This window comes from Glandiceps talaboti, chromosome 14 (assembly GCF_964340395.1).
Source record: "Glandiceps talaboti chromosome 14, keGlaTala1.1, whole genome shotgun sequence".
NCBI classification, from domain to species: Eukaryota; Metazoa; Hemichordata; class Enteropneusta; family Spengelidae; genus Glandiceps; species Glandiceps talaboti.
Window position 1 is genome coordinate 3,041,492 of NC_135562.1, and position 8,642 is coordinate 3,050,133.

General features: G+C 36.3%; 1 protein-coding gene across 1 annotated transcript in view; it reads right to left on the reverse strand.

Moving 5' to 3' along the window:
- Positions 1 to 8,536: 8,536 nt before the first annotated feature.
- Positions 8,537 to 8,642, reverse strand: part of LOC144445814 (transient receptor potential cation channel subfamily A member 1-like) — a 28,350-nt gene continuing 28,244 nt past the window's right edge. Inside the window, exon 25 of the mRNA XM_078135454.1 lies at positions 8,537 to 8,642. This exon is cut by the window's right edge and continues 354 nt beyond it. The gene's annotated coding sequence lies outside the window, so the exon portion shown is untranslated.

Here is an 8,642-nt window from a genome sequence, read left to right on the forward strand (position 1 = left end):
ACAACACGTATATCCTGTGAACTTAGGAAAGTACAGTTTTGCTGAAAGACTAAAAATGTGTGGATTTTGTGTCAAACTCTTCAACAAACATTGATAATGACTCAACATCACCTCTACACCTTCTTGCTCAACAACCTCTGTCACAAAATCTACAACAACACTAATCACTAAGTCTTGTAAAGCCTCTGTTTTACTCAGCATGCTTTGGAGAGGTTGCAGTTTGTGGGAAGATTTTGTTAAAGACCCAATCAATGTCAAACTCCTAAGACTAAACAGGTTATTCTCAAGGGCTTTAGCTAGATGCAAGAGGTCAGTCGAATCAAGACTATCTATATCTATTGCAAGATATCTCCTATACCTGGTACCACTATCAACCATACCGTGCTCATACTCCAACAAGTCAAGCAAGACACGAAGCGGGGCATCATAGAATAAATTGCAAACTATTCCATGTTGCAAAGATAGTGTCTCAGCTTCAACAGAAAAGTAACAACCATGTGGAGGCAGTCGCCATGTAAACATAAGCACTTGTGGAATACAAGGCTGAATTAACTTCAAATATGGCTTATAGTCACCACTTTCAAAGAGAAGATTGAACAGTACTGACAAGAGATGAGAGAGTTCATTTGGCTTTTCTGCAAACAACTGAACCATTGCGTTACCCAGTTTTTGAAACACTTGACCTGCTTCCTGTTTGAGTAGACCAATAATATAAAACAACACATGTTTATGCTGCTGGATATCGTCAAATAACACCTGAAATTCCTCCAAGGAAGTGCCTTCCTTTATACGCCTTACAATATGCAAAGCAGTAAAATACTCCATCCATGTTTCAAGATAGAAGTAGCAGAGTCTCCTTGGCCTTGTTCGAGACAGGCCTGGATCCCTGACCAACAACCCAACTGATAAAAGCCATTCTGGCTCAATAGCATTTACTTCAAACATTATGTCACCCTCAAGGTAATGTGAATATGCACATTCACCTAATTTGCATATTACTGTTGTTTTCACATGGGATGGCACTTCATCATTGACAAGAGTAATGTTGGCTATAGCACAGTAACGCAGTAAGATACCATTGAGGATTTCAGAATATATGTCTGTTAGAGTTGATGGAAATTTACCATCATCTTTGTGATCTACCCAATACTGACAGAGATGGGCTGCATGTAAAGGGCCACGTAAAACATTATCCTCGTTGCTAGAAAAAGCATTAATTTTCTGCATGGTTGACTTGAACTTACAGGCCGCCCCAGTATCATCTTTAAAGAACCCATCTATGTATTCCACAAAAGCATCTTTTGTGAAACCTAGGATACGAAAATGTGAATCACTCTCTCGGAGTTGTTTGTCACATTCATGGATTCTTGTTGTGATTATAGATGTGGTTCTTGACATTATTTTCTTAATTATTAATTTACTGACCTGTGTTTTATCTATCTCACTTTTGTTTACTTCATTTAACCCATCAATGACAAACAAAACCCGTTCTTCATTTCCCTGTATAATCCTATACAACTCTTCCCGACTCATACTTATATCATCAGGGAGCAATTGCTCAAACACAATATCTACCATCACATTTGCTCTAATCTGTTTTGCATCTAGCAAAAAAAGTATTCTGTATTCAGGTAGGTTACCGCAAGCCCAACCGTAGGCCAATTTTCTACAAAACATGGTTTTACCTATCCCTGGTAATCCTTCAATTCGTAATCTTCTTGTTTTGTAACCATATGATGAAGTACCAAATATGAGGGGTTCATCGAGAAGTTTGAACTGAGAAAATTCAAGTCTCTTTTCCAACCCCCTCTGGTCAATTGCCATAATTTGTAGCTTGGTGTAGTTGTCTGTCAGATTCAAGGTACGGTCTTCCTTCCAGAACAATGGCTGGAATTTGGTAAAGTATTTTGTATATACACTTTGTAGATGTTTTATCAACCATTCAGTACCACTTATACCAAAAGCTGCAAAAATCAAACATTACATCAATACTTAAAGTGGCCATATGGATAAGGATTGGGTATTTCTTTTGGATTTTTAATTTATAAAACATTTTTATCAGGGCATCCTACTTGAAAAATCAATGAGAAACAACATATGCCAAGTCTGATTTTTGTAACTCAATAAATTGTAAAGGACTGATAAATGTGTAAAATCTTTGTTATTGTACATACAATAACAAACCTTTTTACACAGTTTTTAGCTTTTTATACTGTATTAAGTTACAAACACAGACTTGGTCTACGCTGTTTCACATTGATTTTTCAAGTAGGACACCATGATAAAATATTTTTATAAATCAGAAATCCAAAATAAATACCCCAATCCTCATCCATATGGCCACTTTCATATTCTGTAACTAAGGCATTATATTTGTAATTGGCCAACAAACAATATAACCTATACTCACTGAAAATTGTTAAAATACTGATAATTAGACATTGTACATGTCATTTAGAAGTCTATTTTATCTATAAGTAGTATAGCAATATTAAGCTGGAATCGTGATTCACTGGGGTGCTGATTTTGGATTTGGACCCAAAAATCAATTTGATTGGATTTATTGCACCATACTATGTGTACTGCTACACAAAAATATTTAGCCACAAGTGACTCAATACTGTGTTGCGTGTACGATATTACAAAGTAAGTCATTATAGCTAGCAAAACAGTTTCCAAACAATGGTCTAACTGCAGCAAGTGAAGCTTTATAGGGGAGCAAAGTCCGTAAATTTACCAGTTTTTGACTTTATTTTATTTTATAATCATATTAAAATGTTTCTATGATATTCAAAATTTTTAAGTAGGTTTAATCCAATTAAGAATTCTGAATAATGTGATGCAACAAAAAATAAAATGACATTTAACTTAAAAACACACCATTCTCTAAATACTTTCTTTATGACCCTTTTCTATGACATGTTATTGTAAATATCATCACTTATCAATCTTTATATGTCTGCATAAAAAGAAAATCGCTGGGAGCAATTCCTAACACTATTTTTTTTTTAATTTTTAAAAAAAAACACAGTTGACATAACATTGGAATTTGGACAATTTGATATCAACACTTTTGTTTAAAACGTACCTGACAACGTTGGGGGACTGTTCAGGTAAAAGTATTTATCCAACATTTCCTTCAAGTCAAATCTTGCCACTTTGATCAACATCTGTTTAAGCACCTCAATATTAACATCTGATAGAAGGCCATGGTTCATCAAAGCCATAAGCAAATCAAATGGCTCTTTCATCGCTTCCAATTCTGACTCAGACATTCTCTGTACACATAGGTTCTTCATTGCCTGGAAAGTTTCTGAAATAGAAAAACGGAATTTGATTTTTGTGTCTACAACATTCTTAAAGTAGCAATGAGGGTGAGAATTTGGTATCCATTTTGGATTTTTAATTAATAAAACAACTTATTATATTTTTCTACTTTAAAAAATGTGACACAACATCTACTTTGCCTTGTTTATAGGTAAGTAAAAACCAATGTAAATCTGCATCGACTAAGTCTTGTTTCTACATCAATAAACTACTAAACATCAGAAAAATGGGTAAAAACTCTGATATTTACATACTTTTTAGCTATTTGCAATTTATTGATGTACAAACATGGACTTGGTCAATGCCATTTCAGATTGTTTTTCCAAGTTGGAAAACATGGTAAAATTGTTTTATAAAATAAAAATTCAAAATAAATACCCCAATTGCCATCCATATGACAACTTTATAAAATTCACAGTATGCTTCAAAGGTAACAATGAAATAAACCATGCTGCAAAAAGTGAGTAAACAACTCAAAATGAAGTGATTTTTACACATAGACATAGTTGATAAGCACACCCAATAGCGAACTTGCAAACCCGCCATGTTGAATGTTGCATCGTGGGAAATGTGATAATAAATACTAATCGATTAGTATCATAAACAATATTGTTATATTGTTTGTAACCACAGATACATAATCAATTCATAGTCACCCTGACCTTTGTGGGAGGTTTATTTTATCGGTAACTCCAGATTATGTATTACGAAAACCCCAGATAATCCCATAGTCCTTTGCTTCTGAGCATGCTCAGTCCGGATTGCAAGTTCCCTATTGTCATCCTTTATTAATAAAAGCTTCTTTGAACTGTGTTTATGTGTTATCTCTTTATCCACTTCAGCCCATTCCTTTTTTTCACATTGATTTATTTTTATTGTATCAAACCAACAAACTATAGTATCCTAACATATAGCCAACAGTATGACAGAGCCCAATTATGAGCAAGTGCAAGTGGGTACTCAGTAGTGTATTTGCACAAGCACTTACAGTGTTCTCTGAGGAGATAATTTCATGAGAGTAGTGATAGGAGTGAAAGTGTAATAGAAAACACTGCAAGCACAAGTGCGAATACCCCTGAGTGCCCACACTGTCACACACATAGCACTAGATTCTGTTATATGTTTATCCAATCTGATTAAAATCCGATGTGGTGAAAGCGGCTAGATGTCCTTATTTACCTCTATTCATCGTGTTGTGATGTTTGTTTTGTTCGGAGTGATCGCCGCCTTCGATCACTCCGAACAAAACAAACGTCACAACACGATGAATAGAGGTAAATAAGGACATCTAGCCACTTTCACCACATCGGATTTTAATCAGATTGATGTTTATCCGAATTGAAAGAGCAAAGTTCAGTTTAAGTTATACTGTGCAATCGTGTGAGAACCGGTCATGCCCTCATTTACATGCAGGTATGAAATAATGTTTTTGATATTGCATTGCAGTTCAAATATGGTATGCACACAAACCAGTGCAAGTAAACACTGGTACATATTGCTTTTCATTAGTACGTGTAGACAGTCTAAGGAACAGACGTGAAGTAATTACTTTTTACCGCCCGAGCTTGAACACAAATGTGTACCACTAAAGTTACAGATTGCACCCTTTGCATGTAACCCTCAAGTACATGACAACATCAGGCAATACAGATTTCCTGTTGTATTGGAGAGGCAAATCGCATAAGCAGAACGTAACTCACCATCATCAATTTCCTCTGATATTTTTGACAAGAAAGCAACAAATAAAGGTGGTGTCTGAGCTGCCATTTCATTGCTGTGTGGAGCTTCTTGAAATGATGATGATGCCATGTTAAAATTTTGTCTCTGGCTGTCAGCCACATGAAGTGACACCAAAATAGCTGCAGCAGGGTGTGTGGCGCCCTCTATGGTGAGAAAGTAAATATTAAGATTAAAAGATTTATTCAAATATATGGGCTGAAATATAGCAGCCCCTAAACAGACCTTGTGTTAGTTCTAAGATGCATCATATATCTCCCTATACAACAGCAGGGGGTTGGCACATGCTTGCCTAATCGTGGAGGGTGGGGTGTCACCTAACCATGACAGTACCCTGTCCTGGGTTTACCACTTTAATCATTTTTTCATTAATGGTTTGTTGGCTTTGTTCTATAAAATCATTCATTATTCATGATTAAACAGGTCAAAATGTCTTTCCATCAGTTCACAATCCAGTGTAATATAGACACCATAAGCCTAGTAGTGTAACAACATCAGTGATGCCGTCTCATGCAATGTATCTTGGAACCAGAAATCAAATGTACAGAAATGATTCTAGTTGTGTGCAAAACTGTTGCTCCATGACTACTCCATCTCTGTGTTACCTTTGACCAAATATAGCTGGTTACCTAGCCTCTGGGAGACACGTGTCAATTTCATTCAATTGTGCTTATCTCCTAGATGTTATCAGTGTGTAGTGTGGCATATAGCAAACAACTGTCAGGTAACAGTACTTAATAAATCATAAGTCAAACATACACACACACACACACACACACACACACACACTCGTTTATAGTAATTTGTAACATTATTTCCCAACTGCAAATATCCACACACAAAATCTATCATAGTAAATAGCGATGTCGTTCAGTTTCATGTTGGACTATTGGCAACAGTAAGATTGGTATTAAGTTAGGGGGCTTTATAAGGATTACTCCCTAGCCTAGATACGATTAGTAATACTAGTAGTATTGCGAAGTATACATGTAATATTCCGGAATTTCGACTTATACAATAGTGATCACAGCATAAAATAAGTGAAATTTTTAAACTTGATGAGCCACAGAGTTGGTATCCACCGATTAGAACAGATATTGATGAGAAATTATAATCCTAGACGTATTTTAAGAATTTAACTTTAAATCCGGAAGTAAGTGGCCTGCATGAATTTATTACAATGTGCTAACGATCATTCTTTTGATGAACTTGGGTGTATAAAATTACTTCTAACAGTATAAAAAAAATGTCGTAAGTACTTACAGTCAAAAGAAGGGGTTTCAAAGACGAAAATGCTCAGTCTCTTGTAAGTGAGCTGAGTGCATCGAGTGCCGTCCGCTCAGAGCCATCACTGTGACGCGATCTGGCATAGTCTCGTTTGTAACCCGTTGAGGGCTCCACTCCAAGCAGATGTAGGGCAACTGGTCAAATGTCGCGCTGAATGGATCCCTAACGCTTAACGGTAAGAGCCTGGGTAACTACATCTGACAAGCGAATATCGGCGACACACGTTATAGCTTGTTTTCGTTTCGTATTCATATAATTGCCAGTTTGTATATTCGCTTCTTTGAACAGGGAATAACGTGTTGTGCCTAGCGTACACATTAAATTTTGACACCTACTTCAGCGTACCAGAGTCGTCACTTATTTCGATGACTATACAAATGCACGGATCTGCGCAACACTCAATGTGGCTAAGAAAATGACTGCGACACCTTTCCTCCCATCTGTTACACTTCAGTTTAGTTTCACTCCATTTGGTGAAATTTATTAAATTTCCTGATCACAACGTTAATGTACAATTCCGTCAGAAAATATAAAACTAAATATGGACTATTCGAAATAAGGATCTCAACCTTGGAGGCGTGGGCTGATGAGAAGGTAAACGGGGGGGGGGGGGAGTGAGGGGCTAGAAACTGGTGGTGGTGGTGGTGGTGGTGGTCATTATGTTGTTTTTAGTGGTGATGGTGGTGGTGGTGGTGGGGGAGGGGGGGGGGGCTACAAAAGTCCTACCCTTTTTCAGACAGTATGGGAATAATGGACAGTCACGCAATTTTAATTTTGAAGGTTCAGTGTATTGGTTGTCCATGTTCCTCAAATAATCTACATGTAGCTAAACTTTAATTTAATTGGTATCGTCAGAGTATTACTTGGTTGTTTAGTGATATTTGTGAGTAATTTCAGAAATTTCTTTGCGTTCTTAATCTATCTTTTGAATTTCAAAAAACTTCTTCAATCAATTGAAGTTCTTTCAACGACTCGGACTGGAAAATAAATATTGTTGATCACGTGACAAGAGTCATTGCAGCATCAATGCTTTTATTTCAAACGTCAAAATATTACATATCAAACATCAGCCACAAAATACAAAAAAAACCCACAAATCTCCTGCCTATATTTTTCCATTACTCTTGCCTGCTTTCCTTTCCCTATTTCCTTCATTTGCGTCTCTTTACCTACAAGGTAAAATTATTTACAATCCATTCTACCCAGATCATTGAGCATCACTTCATGAATGAATGAATGAATGAATGAGTGGTAATTCCAAATCAAGTGGAGGTAAAAGAGCATATACCCTGTCAACACATAAGTGCACAGTGAATCATGATGAGCCATCACGAAACAACGTCTCCCTCACTGCGGCTACTGGTATCATGGCTCAACTTGCAATTTGAAGTTTTGTCGAGAGTAAAACCGCCCTCAGCGGCAGATAAGAAAACAAATTTTGATGCTAGCTCCTGTTGCCGCAAAGAACTCGGTCAGGTGACTTTATGGCAATTAACAGACACGGTAATTCCACCATTAGGTTTGAGGGCGCACTAAAATATGGCTACTAGCCTACTATACACTGTTGAATCCACCCATATAAAAAATCCATCCATATATAAACATTACAAATATCAATAAAATCTAACTGAGCAACAAGATTGAAACCAGAAAAAAATATTTCCCGAGAGATCGATATTATAGATTATCATACTTCACAACACTTCAAATAATATCAACGAAAGTGTCCAAATACACATGAATACAAGCCTAGTATCAACAAAACTGGCCTTAAGAAGCATTTATTTTCTCAACAGAACATCTCCAGGTCAGCAAACTTTCAAATCGTAATCAACTTAATTTTTTTTAAAGTCGAATGATTTGGCAGAAAGTTCTAATTCAATCAATACCACACATACTATACATTGACTCTTTGGTGAGTTCCCTTTCGAGAAGCAACATGTGGGCGATGCAACGCCCCGACGTTAGAACGAAACTCTCCTATCCCCAACTGACCTTTTCTGAACGACATTTTGTAGATAACGTCAACAATATATATAAGAACCAATCACAAACAAATAGAGATTAAATACATATGTATGTATGTATGTATGTATGTATGTATGTATGTATGTATGTATGTATGTATGTATGTGTGTGTATGCATGTATGCATGTATGTATGTATGTATGTATGTATGTATGTATGTATGTATGTATGTATAAGGTGCAAAGATATATGTAGCACTCCACCATCTAATACATTATTTCACAGACACCGAAGAAATGTACTCTTCTACCTAGCCTAGGTCT